This window comes from Berghia stephanieae, chromosome 3, assembly GCF_034508935.2.
Source record: "Berghia stephanieae isolate SIO BIC M18660-M18661 chromosome 3, UCSD_Bste_1.3, whole genome shotgun sequence".
Lineage (NCBI taxonomy): Eukaryota > Metazoa > Mollusca > Gastropoda > Nudibranchia > Aeolidiidae > Berghia > Berghia stephanieae.
In genome coordinates this window covers 80,815,509-80,833,008 of record NC_088362.1, presented here as the reverse complement: position 1 = coordinate 80,833,008, position 17,500 = coordinate 80,815,509, and the positions used below count along the sequence as shown (strand labels likewise).

The window sequence follows — 17,500 nt, the reverse complement described above, 5'->3', positions numbered from 1 at the left end:
TCTGGAAAGACCCATATTTAAACATTTGGCCAGAAAACTCGCCATTCAAAAATCGAACGCTTTAAGTTTAATTGACCCTTATCTTGGCAACAAAACTTTCAAACCTGGGACAAAGGAAGACATCGCGAGGTCCCAGGTTTGAGAGATTTTGCCAAGCAAGATAATGGCTTTTAAATCTATCGATATAATTTGAAGGACGAGATTTCTGGCCAAAGTTTTAAAATATACGTGTCTTTCCAGATTACGGCAGTTAACTGGTTAAATTGTTTGACCACTATTAATTTTCTTTTTTTTTTTTTAAAAAACTCAATAAAAAAGGCGTCTAAGTACAACACGTTGACCAAAAAACACAAACCATTAAAAAAAAAACCAAAAAACCCAAAAACAAACAAACAGATAAACATAAACAATACCGAAAGAGACAAATTTCAATACAACCAAATACTAGCCGGATCACGTGATGAGACGAAGCCAGCGCCACCCACCTCCCACGAACAAAACAAACGAAGCGGCTGACTCGTCGCACACACAAGTTTCGCAAGAGACATCAAATATATAGTTTGCTGTTGTCTACAGTAGTATCTCGCGATAGCTCAGTTGGTAGAGCGGAGGACTGTAGATGAAATTGCTGAGATCCTTAGGTCACTGGTTCGATTCCGGTTCGCGAGAATTTTTTTTTTTTAAACCTTATTTTCCTCTTTTGTTTTCCTTTCCTTCCGTTTCTTTATATCTTCTCCCCCGCCCTTTTTTTATTTTTATATTTTCAGTTCATTTCTTTCGTTTATCTTCTTTTCTTTGTTTTCTTCTCTTATTATTTTTTTAAAAAATTGTTAACCGTTTGTCCTGTTTCATTGTTTCAGTTTCTATCCTTTTGGTTTATTTCGTTTTCGGTTTTTCCTCTAGTGATAATACTCTGTGGTTTGTAATCATCATTTAGTATTTCGTAGGTTATACATATATTTTTGATGCTCCACAATAAGTGACTGTTATAAATTAACAATGATATCCGTATTTTCCTATTTATGATAGTAATAATAATAATAATAATAATAATAATAATAATAATAATAATAATAATAATAATAATAATATAATAATAATAATAATAATAATAATAATAATAATAATAATAATAATAACAATAATAATAATAAATAATAATAATAATAATAATAATAATAATAATAATAATAATAATAATAATAATAATAATAATAATAATAATAATAATAATAATAATCATAATCATAATCATAACAATAATCATAATAAGGTAGGGCAATAACAACGAACACATGGCAGATTAATTACGACAAGTTATTAGGTAATGCCGATAATCCCATGGTACTGATTAACAACCTGCATAACTAACCAGCTCAGAACATACACAAAGACTTTGAGGTACCGATAAGATAATTTTTCTTTAATTTTGTTCTTAGCTACCACCGACAGCCAGTCGCGTCAATGGCCGTGATCGTATAGTAGTTAGTACTTTGCGTTGTGGCCGCAACAACCCAGGTTCGAATCCTGGTCACGGCAGAGCGACAATTTTTTTTCTCTTTATTTATTTTTAAGCCTTTTCAAGGTTTGTTTTGTTGTTTTTTTTTTTAACTATTTGTTCATTTTTTTTTAAAAATATTTTTTTGGGTGTGTGTTTTGTTGGCGAGTAACGAAAATTTTCAGTGTTTTTAATTTATCAATTAATTAATTAATTAATTGTTTAATTAATTAATTGTTTAATTAATTAATTAATTAATTAATTTATTTATTTATTTATTTATTTATTTATTTATTTATTTGTTTATTTATTTATTTAATTATTTACTTATTTGTTTGATTGTATCTTTCTTCATTACCTCATATATATATATATACTTTTGGCTCTTTGTCAATTCCAGATATTGGTAAAGAATCGCATAACAATATAAATATTCACTATTGATGTATGACTATATTGCCAAATTATATGTAATTGTCGTAACGAACTCTTACATATTATTACACAACAACCCCTATACGTTTCTCATTCTATAATCTATCAAACTTAACTTTCTTTTAACACTCAGTCGTCCGTGTAGCCGTGATCGTATAGTGGTTAGTACGTTGCGTTGTGGCCGCAATAACCCAGGTTCGAATCCTGGTCACGGCAGAGCGACGATTTTTTTCCTCTTTATTTTTCAGCCCGTTCAATGTTTGTTTGTTTGTTGTTTTTTTTAATTGTTGTTGGCTTTCTTTTTTTTAATTATTTTTTTTTAATATTTATTTTTGTTGTGTGTTTTGTCGATTTAATAAACATATTTTCAATGTTATTATTAAATGATAATTTTAATAAGTAATTAATTTTTGTTGTTGTTATTCATTTATTCATTCATTTATTTATTTATCTTAATTCTAATAATATTAGCATGTTGTAATATATTCGCACTTTCTCCTCTCCCCTCCCCATCCCTTACCTCGTTATTCTTCGTGTTAACTTATTTAGATACAGTGAAGTGAAGGGTGAGGCAAAAATGTTGAGAAAGTATACAATTTTAAAAAATAATCTCGCACTGATGACACCCGTGAAACTAAAACTGTAATGACATAATATAGCTTTTCCGTCTTAGGTATATACCCCTCGCGCTAGCTCAGTTGGCAGAGCGGAGGACTGTAGTTGGTATGACTGAAATCCTTAGGTCACTGGTTCGATTCCGGTTCGCGAGATTTTTTCTCCCCTTCTTTCTACCTTTTACTTTTTTCTTTTCAGTCTTTTTTTCCCCGTCTTTCTTTCTTTTACTTTTTTTCTTTCCATTCTGACACTTTATGACTTGCGCCCAAATGTGACCCATTGCCTCAAAACGGTGTGAAATCGTGCCCATTTAGGTCTATCTAAGTGTTTCAAATTAAATTTATATGTTTAAAAAAAAAGAAAAAGAAAATATAAACATTATTTTTAAAAAACCCAAATAAAACAAGAAAAAAAAAAGAAAAATAAAAACAAACAAACAAAAAAAAAAAATAAAAAAGAAAGAAAAAATCCCAACAAAATAACAAGGAAAAACAAAACAAAACAAAACAAAACAAAATGTGCAATATGGCTTACGTTTACTTTTTTTTATTGAAGAAGATGAACTTAATTTTTCAAAGTGACAAAAATAAAAATCTGACATTTTTAATCTATTTATTTACCTTTTATTTTAGTCATTTTAATTTTATAAACAGTTTTTAGCAATTGATTAAAAACCCCGACAGCCTTCAGTTCCGAGACGAATTGTCACAAATTCATGTGCTGTCAAAACCCACGTATTTACTACTCCTGGCCATTGATACAATCAATGCCCAGTTAGTGTTGAGAACTAATTTGCAAAGCTTCAGTTCTGTCACAATTTTCTTCTTTCGCTTATTTTCTTAACTCGTTTGACTTCATGAAGCCATTTCTGACATTTCATAATATTATTTATATTTACCTATTTAACACTCAGTCGTCCGTGTAGACGTATTTTATTTACTTATTTTCCCATAATATTATGACACCTCCTTCCCTCTTTGTCTTTATTAAATTACGGGTCAGATCTTATAGAAAGTTATCGCTTGGCTAAGAAACTCACAACATTGCCACCCGGAAATATAACGGACCAACACACAAAACTATGTGTAACCTTAAACGTTTATGGTCTGGTTAATACAGTTTGGTGAGAATTACTCATATACATGGATGGAAAAAAAAAAACCCATAAGCAGAGACCTGAGAGACGTCATCTTCGTTCTATCTATAGATAGTATGAAGTTGACATCACTCATATCTTTGTTATTGCTTTTTGCCATCCGCGTTTATGAGTAATTCTCACTAAACTGTATTAACAAGACTATAAACGTTTAAGGTTACACATAGTTTTGTGTGTTGGTCCGTTATTCTTCCGCGTGGCAATGTTGTGAGTTTCTTAGCCAAGCGCATACTATCTATATAGTGATATCTGAACGACTGTTGATGTGGTAAGTAAACAAATGATTTAATGGTGATATTCGTCGCTCCATTCAATTTACCATTTAGTTTCAGATTTTCTATGATATGAGCGAAAGATGTTATGTGTTACTAATTTTAATCAAAATCAATAATTTATTGACCTTGTGAAAAGACTTCATATATTTATTTATTTAATTATTGATTCATTGATTTATTTAATTATATATTCATATTTATCTATTTACTTATTTGTTTGATTGTTTCTTTCTTCCTTACTGCATATATATATATATATATATATATATATATATATATATATATATATATATATATATATATATATATATACTTTTGGCTCTTTGTCAATTCCAGATATTGGTTAAAGCGAATAACAATATTAATATTCACTATTGATGTTTGACTATATTGCCAAATTATATATAACTGACGTAATGAACTCTTAAATATTATTACACAATAACCTCTATATGTTTCTCATTCTGTAATATAAAAAATTTAACTTTCATTTAACACTCAGTCGTCCATGTAGCCGTGATCGTATAGTGGTTAGTACTTTGCGTTGTGGCCGCAACAACCCAGGTTCGAATCCTGGTCACGGCAGTGCGACAATCTTTTTTTTCTGACATTTTATTTCTTTGCTTTACATTTTTTTTTCATTAAAGAAAGATATGAATCAAAATTTATGAATTTTAGCTTAAATTATTATTTTATGTTGTTTGTTAATCTAGCTAAATAGATTAATAATTTGATAAAGTTATGATAATAAAAGTCCATGTATTCATCGTCAGGTGAATGTAGTTGTTGTTTGTTTGTTTGTTTTCTTCTTTTCTTTCTTTTGTTTTTTGTTTTTTTCTTGGTGGATACTGACAGTGGGATTTAAGCCTGACTCCCCGAATGGGAGAACCAACATTCATCTGCTGAGCCATCCCACCCCCTAGTTCACGACACGCTTCTGAAACCGGAACAAACTCTGGATCATTGAACATCGTGGCAACAAGACTAAACTGCCATCATGACAATTGCCCTGTTTTCAGTTTGGCTCAGGAAGAGTAAGTATTAGTAATTGATTCTCTGATATTGCGTCATTTGGAAGAAGTGGTTTTTAAAATTATTTTCTTTTCATAATTATTGTTATATTAAGAAAAAAATGGACTTTTTAAAGTTGGTTGTTTTTGGGTTTTCTTTCCATTGCACTTTTTTCTGTTTTGTCTGGTACTGAATCCACAAACGTTTCCAGATTTGTATCTGGCAACACGAAGCAATGCCATTTTCTACTTTCAAAATTACCTTTACGACCTAAGATCCTGAATACGAGAGGCTTTATTTTATCATTATAAGACGTTAACAAAGTAATAAATGAATAAGAAAGGATTTTATTCTAAGGTATATTTCCTCTCTCATTAAAGAAAAAAGGTCAAGTTTCTGTTATAGACAGCCTTCTTATTTCTTTTACCTATTAATCCGATCGAATCCCTTTTGCCGCTTTTAACACGATAAACACCCGCCTTCTACTTTCCCTTTATCCCATTGTAAACAAAACTAGCTAGACTTCTCATAGCGAGTACAATGGGAATTCTGATAGCATTCTGGTCGTATTAGGTCGTCGTACAATATTTTATTTAAATGCCAGGTCCACAATCCAATACAATCGTCCGCTTCACAAAGAAACCAGCAAACATAAAGTTCCTCAAAGAGACGGTTGATGTCGGTTTATCAAAGAGTCGTTGTGGATATTTCAAGGATCATGAAAAGCCCGGTGCTTTAGATGATACGCCGTTGTTATGACAACGTAGACATTTTGGCCACGTGCTTCCGAGAGCGAGCCAGACGTAAGCATAAACAGATAGGGTGCGTTCAAACACACTTGGTACACAAAGACTTATCTTGATTGGGTCATCGGCTACTTTAGTAGTCTTCCTGTCTACTGACCTCCCCACTCTTCCGTTGCTGAGGAGGACTCTTTGAGGTTTTATTGATGTGAAGAGTCTTTACACTTCCTGCGCATGTGTACGACTTCATTTGATGACAAGCAAATTTGTATAAAGGATAAAAATTATGGACTCCTGGTATAATATTTTCCTCACTACTGAATTGGAGGCTTCCGTTGTTAGGGACGCTCATTAACAGGGTAGATAATGTAAAGAGTCTTCTCACTACTTGCGCTTGTGCATTGCCCATTTTATCGAATTGCAAATTTACAAATGGGATAAAAACTGAGCGGAGACAATATTTTATCCAAGTCACATCACCCGACGATTGATACTGAAAGTTAAAAGATGAGAAAGAGCGGCGTTCATTGCAAGATTTGAACTTCCGGTAATATTTTGTTCGAAGGCATTCTTAATCCAGTTAAATGAAAACCACCTTTTTTTTAAAAAGTGGTATTTATTTTGCCGAAAAAAACGTTATAGATTCTAACTAATGAGATACTATATCTTTGATTTCCAAATTAAAAAAAAAAAAAAAATTTTACTAAAGGTCTTTTGGGCTCGTTTTGCTGAGGAAGGGTTTGTACCCGCCCAAAATGTCCAATGTTTGTAGTGTTTTATTACTAAGCCTTTCCATTTTCAACTTTTCTTTAATACTCAATATATCTTATACTTAAAACAAAAAACTACATAAGTTTAATTTTCAGCGAACAGATCATACCGTTTTCAGGTGTTGTGTCAAATTTATCTTGTTATGCAAGTTAGATTTAAAAAGAAATTAAAAACAAACAAAAAGGAGTGATTGCTTGACATTATACTAAACAGTTAACTGTAAAAAGTCACCAAAAATTTGGCCAGAAAACTCGTTCTTCAAATATCGATCGATTTAAAAGGACGAGTTTTCTGGCCAAAATTTTTAATGCGAGTTTTTCCAGAGGACAACCATTAAGTTGAAGTGGTTAGATCGTCCATTCTAAATCTCATTTGGCTGCTTGAGTTGCTAAGGACGCTAGTCAGTAACCTCAATTCGGCCCGTATCTCCGCGTTTATCTTGTATCCACATATGAACAAACGTCATTAATTTCAGGACAACAAACATCATCTCGTCTACCGTTAATTGACTGTCAACAAAATCGTCTAACACACCCTTCCGTCTATCGCCGAGGGATATTTTATTAGCTGCCCAATCAGGTTAAGTACTTAAAATACTGCACGTATTAGTCTCTCAGTAAGTGGTGGCAGTTTTATGCTCCCCATAATTGAGTTATGATAAGTGTACAGGCGGGAGATCCTCTAACTGAGGGTCAATCCAAGGGCGATTGTAAAGTGTGAATTGGTTCTAAAAGGAGATCAAAACGTTTTTCTCTTGTCCTTACTTATTTTTTAAACGCAAAAAATGAATGTTGCCTTCAACGTTGATGGAACAATTTTTTTTTTTAATGCAGTTGATGGCAAGCTTTTGGTTGTAAAAGGCAAGACCAATTGCAAGTTGTGATTTAATTCTAAAAATGGATCAAACATTTATATCGTGCCCTTGTATCCCCCCGCCTCCCCGCCCCCCCCCCCCTCCTTTCCCATTTTATACGCAGAAAAAAAAATTCGTTCCATCATCGTAATTGAACAAATCTTTCTTATGTCTTCCATTTCTCATTTTATTTTCAGCAATTGACGCAACGGACAAATGGAAAATTTGAATTAGTTGTAAAATGTATATTTTTATCTTCAGCAACATAATATTTTGCATTTCATCTTAATGGACAAAATAGTTTTCTATATTTACCTCATTTTAAAAAAATCATATTTCCAGGAACCAAAGCCAACTGCAAATTGAGATTTGATTCCAAAAAATAAAACAAAACAGTCATCTCATCTTGCCTTTTGCTTTTCATTTTATCCGCTGAAAATAAAGGCCACAAATTAAATGAATTAAAAAAAAAAAATTCTTTGTGACTTATTTGCAACAACAGATGCAATAGATAATCGCACTGCAATACGTGATAGTTTTCTTTAATAATATTATGTAGAATATCAAGTGAATGGTATTATAATTTCAGAAGTATGATACGACATGCACTTATTTTGAAGTTCTGATAATCCACATTTTATGGTCCTATTGTTGTCATGGAATTACTCCCAAACCAAGGCAAAATATTGTTCATTGCAACTATTTTAAATCAGGCCCATAATGGCGTTCGGTTATCGGACCTGTAAATATGTGCACGTTGGTTGGATGTAATCTCGTAAAATGCTCTTTTTTATAATCCATATTCTCTAAATTTAGAAATCTATCCCAGAATTTAGTTCATTTTAAATTTATGAATATTTTCTTAAATAAATTTTCCAATTTCAGAAATTGTTCAGTCTCAAAAATATACTCAATGATTTCCCAATCAGATGTTCCGGTATACCTCGTGTTCTATATCCTGTGGTCTGCGGAGCACCAAAGGAATGTATAAAAACTGTTTATCTGTGGTGAATCAACCTTGATCTGCCTTGATCCGTATTCTGTACATGGTTTATCCTGTCATCCCTGTGTTTCATTTACATCTGATATCATGGTCTGGTCTAAGTCTGGTTTGTGGTCGGAGTCGGAACAGCTCTTTTAAGTTTAGTCTACCTACTGGCCAGGTCCAGGTCAGGTGGATAATTTACCTTGGCGGTTCTCGATTAACCAGTTAACTGCCAACCTCTGTAAAAACACGTATTTAAAAGACAAATGGCCAGAAAACTCGTCCTTCAAATATCGATCGATCGTGGAGTCCCAGGTTTAAGAGTTTTTGCCAAGATGAGGGTCTTTTAAATCGATCGATATTTGAAGGACGAGTTTTCTGGCAATTAAAGAAAAATACACATACGTGTCTCTCCAGAGTTCGGCAGGAAAAAAAAAAAAACGATGGAAAGAATAGAAAGAAAAAACAAAAAAGGAATTCTGAAAAAAATGGCGGAGAGAGGTGGGTGGGGGAGGGGGGGGGGTAGAGAGTGCAGTTATTTTGGCACAGTGTTTCATGTAGACTTAATTACATGGAGGGATAACTATTTATAGATTTCTTAAGCTTAAGCATAGAACGTTCACTGGTTTAAGTAAATTAGTAATATATTATCCGGTCTTTTTATACACTAACACAACCCATTTCCTGACTATAATAAGACACAATTTGAAATAACGATTCTAAAATATCATTGTGAGAATTTTGACAAATATATCTAGATTCATTTGCTATACTAAAAATTGAGTGTTAAGATTATGACAGTGAGTATAATATTTTGTTTATGATGATGATGATAATAATGATGATGATGATAATGATGATGATAATGTCTTGTGAGATATGAGATATGATGATGATGATATGATGATAATGAGTGATAAGATAATGATGCGTGAGTATGATGATGATGATGATGATGATGATGATGATGATGTGCATGATGATGATATGATGAATAAGATGTATGATGAGGCTGATGATGATGATGAATATGATGGTGATGATAATGATAGATGATGATGATGATGATGATGATGATGATGATGATGACGATGATATGTGCTGCTGCTGCTGCTGATGATGATGATGATGATGATGATGATGATGATGATGATGATGATATGATGATGATGATAATGATGATGATGAGGATGATGAATGATGTGATGAGAATGCTATATGATGATTGAGTGATAATGAATGATGATAATGTATTCGTCTATGTTGGAATAGGCATAATCTTGATGATACTATAATACACAATATGGCATCTCGATAAGAAGAGGATAAAATATTATTATGGGACTTTATTATGACAACTAAGCATTGCAATGTATGCGCTTTGTAATGGATATTGATTATTGTAATTAATCACTCACTCTGAAGTAATTTTTTAAAATAGAAAAAAGAAAAAAATAGATAAAGAAATTACATACGCGAAACGAAAAGGAAAAGGATACACGATACAGAGAAGATAGGATGATGAATGGACTGTTCATTCAGTAGGTTCCGGTCTACAGCGGAACTACAAGCGTGCCAAAAGGAAGACAAATTGACGGAGAGTGAAATAGAAAGATGGATTAAGTGAAAGAGAAAGATGGACGGAACGAAACGAGGCGTAAGAAAAAAAAAGGAACCTGTCTTTATTTGGATGAGAGGAGAAAGTATCGTATACCCATCCCCCCCCCCCCCCCCCCCCTCCGCCCCCCCCCCCTCCCAACAAAGACAAAAAAAAACCAAAAACCAAAAAAAACAACACAAAAGCAATACAAGCCTCTCGTACCTTCTTCAGTCAATGAAAAAAATTGAACGTTATTATCATACTTATATTATGTTGATTATATATGTAATATCAATCATCTATAACGTTCTTCGTTTACTTTTTTTTTTGGGGGGGGGGGGTTTTTGGCTGAAGGTTAGATCTTTGTTGAAGCAGTTCTATTCATTTTTGTATATTACATTACTTTTTACAGCAACATCTTAATTACAGTGGAATCCCGATTAAGCCAACACCACCGGACCAGAAAGATTAGTTGACTTTAAGCAATGTAATGCACTTAGATAAAGAACAGAAAATTTGGGACCAACAAGAGGTGGTGACTTTAAGAAGAAGATGACTCTATGACTGTTGACTTTATACTTACTATCTATTATACTTTATACTTTGGGGACAGCGTGGCTCAGCAGTACGGTCTTTGCTTCGTACCCGAGAGGTACCGAGTTCGATCATCCGCCGCGCTATGTTGCCTTGAGCAAGTCACCTCGCCCTAGCACACTTTGCGGCGCTGCACTGCGGCTGACGCCTGGGTTATTCCAGTCTTCCCTTGGAATGGACCCTTAAGACAAATTTCCCCATGGGGATGTATAAAGGGAATTTTATTTTATTTGTTTCATTTATTTTATACGGATTTCACTGTATTCTCAAAGAGAGGAAAAACGGAGTTGTGTGGTTTGATGGCTCAGCGGTATTTGGTTTCCTCTTCTCACAAAAATCAAAAATGTTAAGCGAGGTCGGTGACAGGATGAGTGACAGTGATCGAAGAAAGAATTAATTGGTCCCGATGTTGTGTCCTTGGGTTAAGCACTTTACGAATATTACCATACTCGAATCAGGTGTGAATGAGTTCCCGGTAATAAAGTGTAGTGCTAGTACATAAAAAGAACGCCTAAATAAATACGACTGGATCTATGCAGTAGAAATAGGGTTCCATGTGGCCTGCTAGGGGATTAAACAAAACACTGAAGAGAAATCAAAACGAGATAAATCAGTGGAAATACGCTTTGAAGTTAATAATATTTATCTTTATTTATTGGTTTTGACTGTCTAGGAAAGAGTAGTTTTGGAGATGAAAGCAGTGGGTAATGGGAGGGGTGAGGGGTTGGGGGGGGGGTGTGGGGGGATTGGGGGGGGGGGGGGGAGCGTGAACGGTGACAGGTTCTTATTGTACTGACGGATGTTAGATGGGAAATAAGTTAAGATGCCAAATCTAATTACTGAGAGATTAGGCAGATGTGCACACACACACACACACACACACACACACACACACGCACACACACACGTTCTCCATGGTTATGAGTGGACCACCCAAGCCCTCGACCACATCCATATAATTTGTAATAAATGAAATATTTACCAGATTGAAGTGGGCCAGATGTGTATACTTCATAGAAGCCAAAATAATATCATACGACGGCAGTACTCTAATCTTGCATGTAATTGAACGTGGAAAGCTGTCAGCTGGTACTCCATTTGACAAGCATGCATGATAGGATCATAATATGCAACCCACCGTCTCAAGCCAGTATTAGGACGGGTGTATCTCAGATAATGCTTAAAATTGACTTTCAAATAAAAATCACCAGTAATTTAAAATCTCGAGAGTCCCAATAGCTCAGTCGGTAGAAACATCGCTTCACACGCAAAGGGACAGAGATCGATCCCGGGGGTGAAGTCGAGATTTTTTTCTGACCCCCCCCCCTCCCCCCGTCCACCCAGCAGTAAATGGGTGCAGCTTGGTGGTCTTGTGGTATATGAAATTCGATAGGTACCGGGTTCGAGTCCCACTCTCAGCGGCGAAAAGTTGAGTCCTCAAGTGTAAAATGAGTACTGGACCATTAACAGTATGTTCTACGTCGAAAACAAAAACTTGTAATACCGCCTTACAGGCGTCATGTCTCGTTCTATATGTTCAGGGTTGCTGTTGGCTTAGGGGCTTCCTCTGTAAAGTTCTTTGAGTGCGTTTAGTCGAGTTTGTGGACAATAAGCTCAATTCTTGAACGACTTATTTCCAATTTCATCAACTCTTTCGACTGTAACCGTTTACTTTATATTATAAAGCGCGGCTCTGGTTATGGAGCTGCTCCTTTTTTATATATACATCCTATTTCCATTGTATTTTTATCTTATTGTGTAAATTATAACACGTCTGTACAAAAATATCCTTTTTGGGATGCAATAAGTATTATTATTATTTATTAATTATTATTATTATTATTATTATTATTATTATTATTATTAAATTATTATTATTAATTATTTATTATTAATTAATATTATTAATATATTTATTAATTATTATTATTATTATTATTTATTATTATTATTATTATTATTATTATTATATATTATTATTATTATTATTTATTAATTATATTATTATTATTATTATTATTAGATTCCGGCGACTAATAGTAAAATGATTAAATTATTCCCTTTATTCATCCACAAAGGGAAATTTATCTATTCATATGAGGATGACTGGAATAACCCAGGTGTTATCCACAGTGTTGTTATTGTTATTCCTTTTTCTTATTGTGTTTTTCTATAGAGAAATATCAACAAAACGTGCTCAAAGCGCTTTACAAGTGGTCCATGGCCAACAGCAACAAGTAACACGCAGGACGTGACAAGACGCCTGTTAGGCGATATTACAATTTTTTCGTATAGAGGTGAGGTATTCATTTTACACATTAGTACGATGAGAGAATGTAAATAAAGAGCTTTAGTCAAGGACTCAACTATGCGCCGAACGAGGCTCGAACCCAGGACCTTCCAATCCGAAAGCGAGTGCAATACCACGAGACCTCATTGCTGTACGTTGTTGTAGTTGTCTTTGTTCTTTTCGTTGCTCTTGTTATTGTTGTTTTTGGTGATGATGATGATGATGATGATCATCATCATTATGATATGTAAATGACCGTAATGATGATCATGGAGATGACGATCAGGAGGATGACGAGGATGATGATATTTTTATTCAAATTTTTATCTAAATTTTCCCCAATTCCTTCTTGTTCATTATTTTTTTTTTTATTGGTTCAAAATCTTGTATTTGCAATGTTATACTCATGATTTCTTGTTTTATTTTAGATATATAAAGTGCCATTCATTTTCCTGCTCTTGAACAAAATGTGAAACTCTTCAACATCTGTGCGGTATCAAAATGAATCTAATTGCTTCCGCTAGGATCTAGGATCGGGCCTCGCCAGTCCCGGTCGCTGCCTGCCACACGTTCGTAGTAATGTGATTAATTCTAACCCGCTTCATCTAATGATGGTTAATTTGACTTGGAGATCAGAGCGGGGTTGCCAGAATTATTTCGCAAAAATGCCAAAAGTGAAATGTTATTAAAATAATGCTAACTGATCGAGAGAAAAAATGTCAATTTTTATATAGGGGTTACTTTTCCTTCTCGAAGGTTTATGAAAAAAATAGAAACAAATCTTTATTTTTTATCCGCTTTCATTTATACGTGTCTTGGTTTAATGAAAATTTCATATTGACCTGACAGTTTAGGGGTAAGAATCAACGTGAACTTTTGTGTACTAAGTAATAGTTTATCTGTTGAATGAGTAGAATTAAATTATTTGTTTTAATGCCAATAATAATAAATATAGCTCAAATCAAACGTTACCACGCCTTACGGCTTTAAAAAAAGTTAAGTTTCCGGAATATGACAAAGTGGCAACACTGGATCAGAGATTGCCAAATCATGGGAAGGGCTAAATTCACGTCGCAATAAGAACTGGCAGATCCGGAATATTATGTGTTAAATTATTTTTTTATTTTATTTTATTTTTTATTTTTTTGGCCACAACCTGTGTCGAATTATCACTTTCCGAAATGTGCAACAGTTACATTAAAATCTAACAACAATTTATTTTTTGGTAAAGAAAAGAAAGGGATACATTTCTTCAAAATGTGAAATTTTATCCAGAGAATTAGTCATTGAATCTATTTAAAGCAATTTACTGTGGATTACTGGAATAACCCAGGTGTTATCCGCAATGTGTTTGTTGTTGTTGTCGTTCCTTCTTCTTCTTCTTCTTGAGTAATATCAACTTACCATCACTTACCATCATTTACTTAACATGAGACACGAGACATGATGTAATTTGTGATGCGCCAACATGTGTTTGTTTCGAATTTGTTGTAGATATGTGCAACGTCGTCCTGTTCAACTGGAACTCGATACAATGTTACAAATGAGATGTTTTAAGAATAATCGGCAGATTGTCATGAGATTTCTCGTTTGCCCCCCCCCCCCCCCCCCCCCCACACACACTTTCCCCAAGATTATTTTGTTTCTTTTATTCATTTAAATATTATCTCTTTGATGTTGTTCTCAAACAGCTGACATTGTAAATATGTGATTATATAAATGAGTACTATACAGCATGCCTGTATTCTCTATGCAGCATGCTTCCGGAATGACTGCGAAGGAAATTGTGAAGCTCATTTATGATGGCCCAAACCATCGAATCCTTATATAAATCTCTATTATATTTTTACATGATATGTATTTATGATGACGTATCTTATCTACCATATTTTTCATAGAAATGATTCCAAACTTCATAATATTATTCAAACTTGAGCTTTTATATTACGCAATATCCACTGAACGTGCTCAAAGCGCTTTCAATGCTTCCCTAGACACCAGCAACACGCTCAACATGTAGGATAAGATATAACGCCTGTTAAGCGATACTACTTTTTTTCAGATAGAGACAACGCTGTTAACGAAAGATACTCAATTTACACCTGAGAGAATGAGAACAAAGAACCTTTTCCAATGACTCAACTATGTGCCCCCCAGAATGGGATATGAACCCAGAACCTTTAGATTAGAAAGAAAGTGTCACACCACCAGCCCACATCGCCGTATTCAAAACCCCATCTATTATTTTCCATTTTATCTACGACTCTCAATAACATAAATTACACTAGAATCCCGATAAACCGCCGGACTGGAAAGATTGGACGACTTGAAGCAACGTTGACTTTATCCATTATCAACGGAACACAATAAGATAAAGAACAGAAAGTCTGGAACAAACAAGAGTTGTTGACTTGAAGCTGATGATTTTCGTCTTTCTGTAGCCTAATAATCGTTTCTAATCTTATCTTCTGGGCTGTACTGAATAAAACACGCAGATAAAACAGAACAAAAACAATACCAAATAATAAGAAAAATGGGTTAGTTAACCTCGTTTACAGAGTACATTCAGTCAAAATAAACCCAATTTCGTGGATTTATAAACTATACCCTAAATCTAATCACACTACATCTCAGTACGCGCTGCATACGGTACGGTACGCCACTGAAGATAAGCCTCAGAGATAACCTGGTGGGCCGTCAAGCCGTACCTGCTGCTTTGGTTATCTCCCCTATTATCTATGAACGATGAGGGCTGCTGATGGTGAGCACTGCGAGGGGCGCCGCACGTGTCGGCAGTGACAGCCTTGGCATTTGGGATGTGGGATTCGTTTTCAACTTTCTGTTTGTTTTTTGTTTTTTTTTTGGTTTGTTTTTTTTTCTTTAATAATTGTTTTTTGTTTTCTTTTGTTGTTTTTTTTTTTTTGTTTTTTATTATTTTTTTTTTGGTTTATTTATTTTATTTTATTTTTGTTTTGTATTATTTATTAATTTTTGGTTTGCTTTAATAATTTTTTTTTGGAAGGGGACTATTCAGGTCGTCATCTAATTAGTGTAGTTTACGAGAGAAGTGTAAGACACCCTCCCTTCGTTATGATGATGATGTTGTTGTTGATGATGATGATGATGATGATGATGATGAAGATGACGACGACGATGATGATGATATGAATGATGCAGATGATAGTGGTGGGAGAAAAAAAAATCGGAAAAAATTACGACGCTATTTCAGTACGAAGCAGACACTAAAAATATTCGAAAATGTACACAAGCAACAAGAACAAAACATTAAATTAATTCTTGCCAAGTTTAATGAAAAATGCTTTATCAGTTAAGAAACTATAGATATCTACCGGTAAAACTAAACTGGTATAAAAATAACGATATCAAAAGTGTTCAAATTTGCGTCTTGTTTTAGCAGAGCAGTGTTACTAGTGTAAGAAGTTGCCTTGCCGATCTGGACAAAGTTTTCAGTACCAGTAGAAATCAGATTCTATTTATTTCCAAAGATGAATAGCTTTCAATGTACCCTGACTTGAATCCTATGAACTACAGAAATTGGTCATTGATCGTTTATAAGGTTGTTATAACGTTTTACATATAGAAAGAGCAAAAAGAGTTAATTAAAAATGCATGGGACCGACTCATTATTCAAAACATTAGAAATTTATTGGATAATTGGAGGGAAAAATGCTACGAATCAGTCATAAAGAAGAAAAATAAATAGAAAAGAATCGAAAGATCACAGCAAAATTTGAGAATTACGTCCAAAATCTTCGATTTGGCATTTTTACGCTGTGTGTATTAAAAGACTCGTAGAACTGATATTTTCAATATATATATTTTTTATTTTGAAAAATGGATACATGAATTTGAATAACTGAGTTTGATTGTGGTAAACTTTCCCAGTTCTTTTCTCGTAACCGATATAATAAGTCTGGATCATGACGTAACTATAGTCCTGCAAAAGTTACCTTATGGTTCGGATTCAACTAAATCCGATCGTTGGTCTGGGTGAATTTGTTGTATCAGGAATGTTTATAGTATATAAGTATCATGCAGGTTCTTTTCTTTTCTTTCAATTTTTCTCTTTTCTTTGCTATGTTTTTTGTTGTTGCTGTTGTTGTTGTTGTTGTTGTTTTTGTTGTTGTTGTTGTTGTTGTTGTTGTTGTTGTTGTTGTTGTTGAACTCCAAAAGGCGATGGTGAAAAAAAATAAATCACCATATCAGTCTGGCACGGTATGCCTGTGAAGGATTGGAAAAAGGGGTTTGGGGGGGGGGGGGGGGGGGGGAAGAACGCCGCGTGGCTGGATTGGTCAAATATGAAAGCGCCTATCAGGCCTCATCATGCACAACGAGACGTGCACGGAATAAAAGGAAAACAAAAGCCTGTAATGTAGAAAGCATCCTGTCAGCCAAAGTCATAACCACAACAACCACACTATTATTACTAGATACAACATGCATCCAGCACGATCCGACACCCTGACAAAACACAGTTTTCAATAAATATAGCCAGATAGTTTTTATATGAAAAATAGATATTACCAAAGCCACAAACTTGCCAAAACGACTTTCGAGGTTTAAAAATTTTGGAAAATTAAGAAGTCTCCAATTCAAGACTTTTTTGATAAGTTGAGCTTTTAAAAAATTGAGCTTTTATATAGCGCAATATCC

The 17,500-nt window shown here is 34.0% G+C and overlaps 4 non-coding genes across 4 annotated transcripts; all 4 read left to right on the top strand.

The window, feature by feature from the left end:
• The first annotated feature begins 582 nt into the window (after window positions 1-582).
• Window positions 583-669, top strand: Trnay-gua (transfer RNA tyrosine (anticodon GUA)). The gene is given in 2 exon segments: window positions 583-619; window positions 634-669. It is a non-coding gene; the product is annotated as a tRNA-Tyr (tRNA).
• A 1,408-nt stretch (window positions 670-2,077) lies between these two features.
• On the top strand, window positions 2,078-2,149 carry Trnah-gug (transfer RNA histidin (anticodon GUG)). The gene has a single exon. It is a non-coding gene; the product is annotated as a tRNA-His (tRNA).
• Window positions 2,150-2,616: 467 nt separating this feature from the next.
• Window positions 2,617-2,703, top strand: Trnay-gua (transfer RNA tyrosine (anticodon GUA)). Its single transcript is given in 2 exon segments — window positions 2,617-2,653; window positions 2,668-2,703. It is a non-coding gene; the product is annotated as a tRNA-Tyr (tRNA).
• Window positions 2,704-4,492: 1,789 nt separating this feature from the next.
• Window positions 4,493-4,564, top strand: Trnah-gug (transfer RNA histidin (anticodon GUG)). The gene has a single exon. It is a non-coding gene; the product is annotated as a tRNA-His (tRNA).
• The last annotated feature ends 12,936 nt before the right edge of the window (window positions 4,565-17,500 follow it).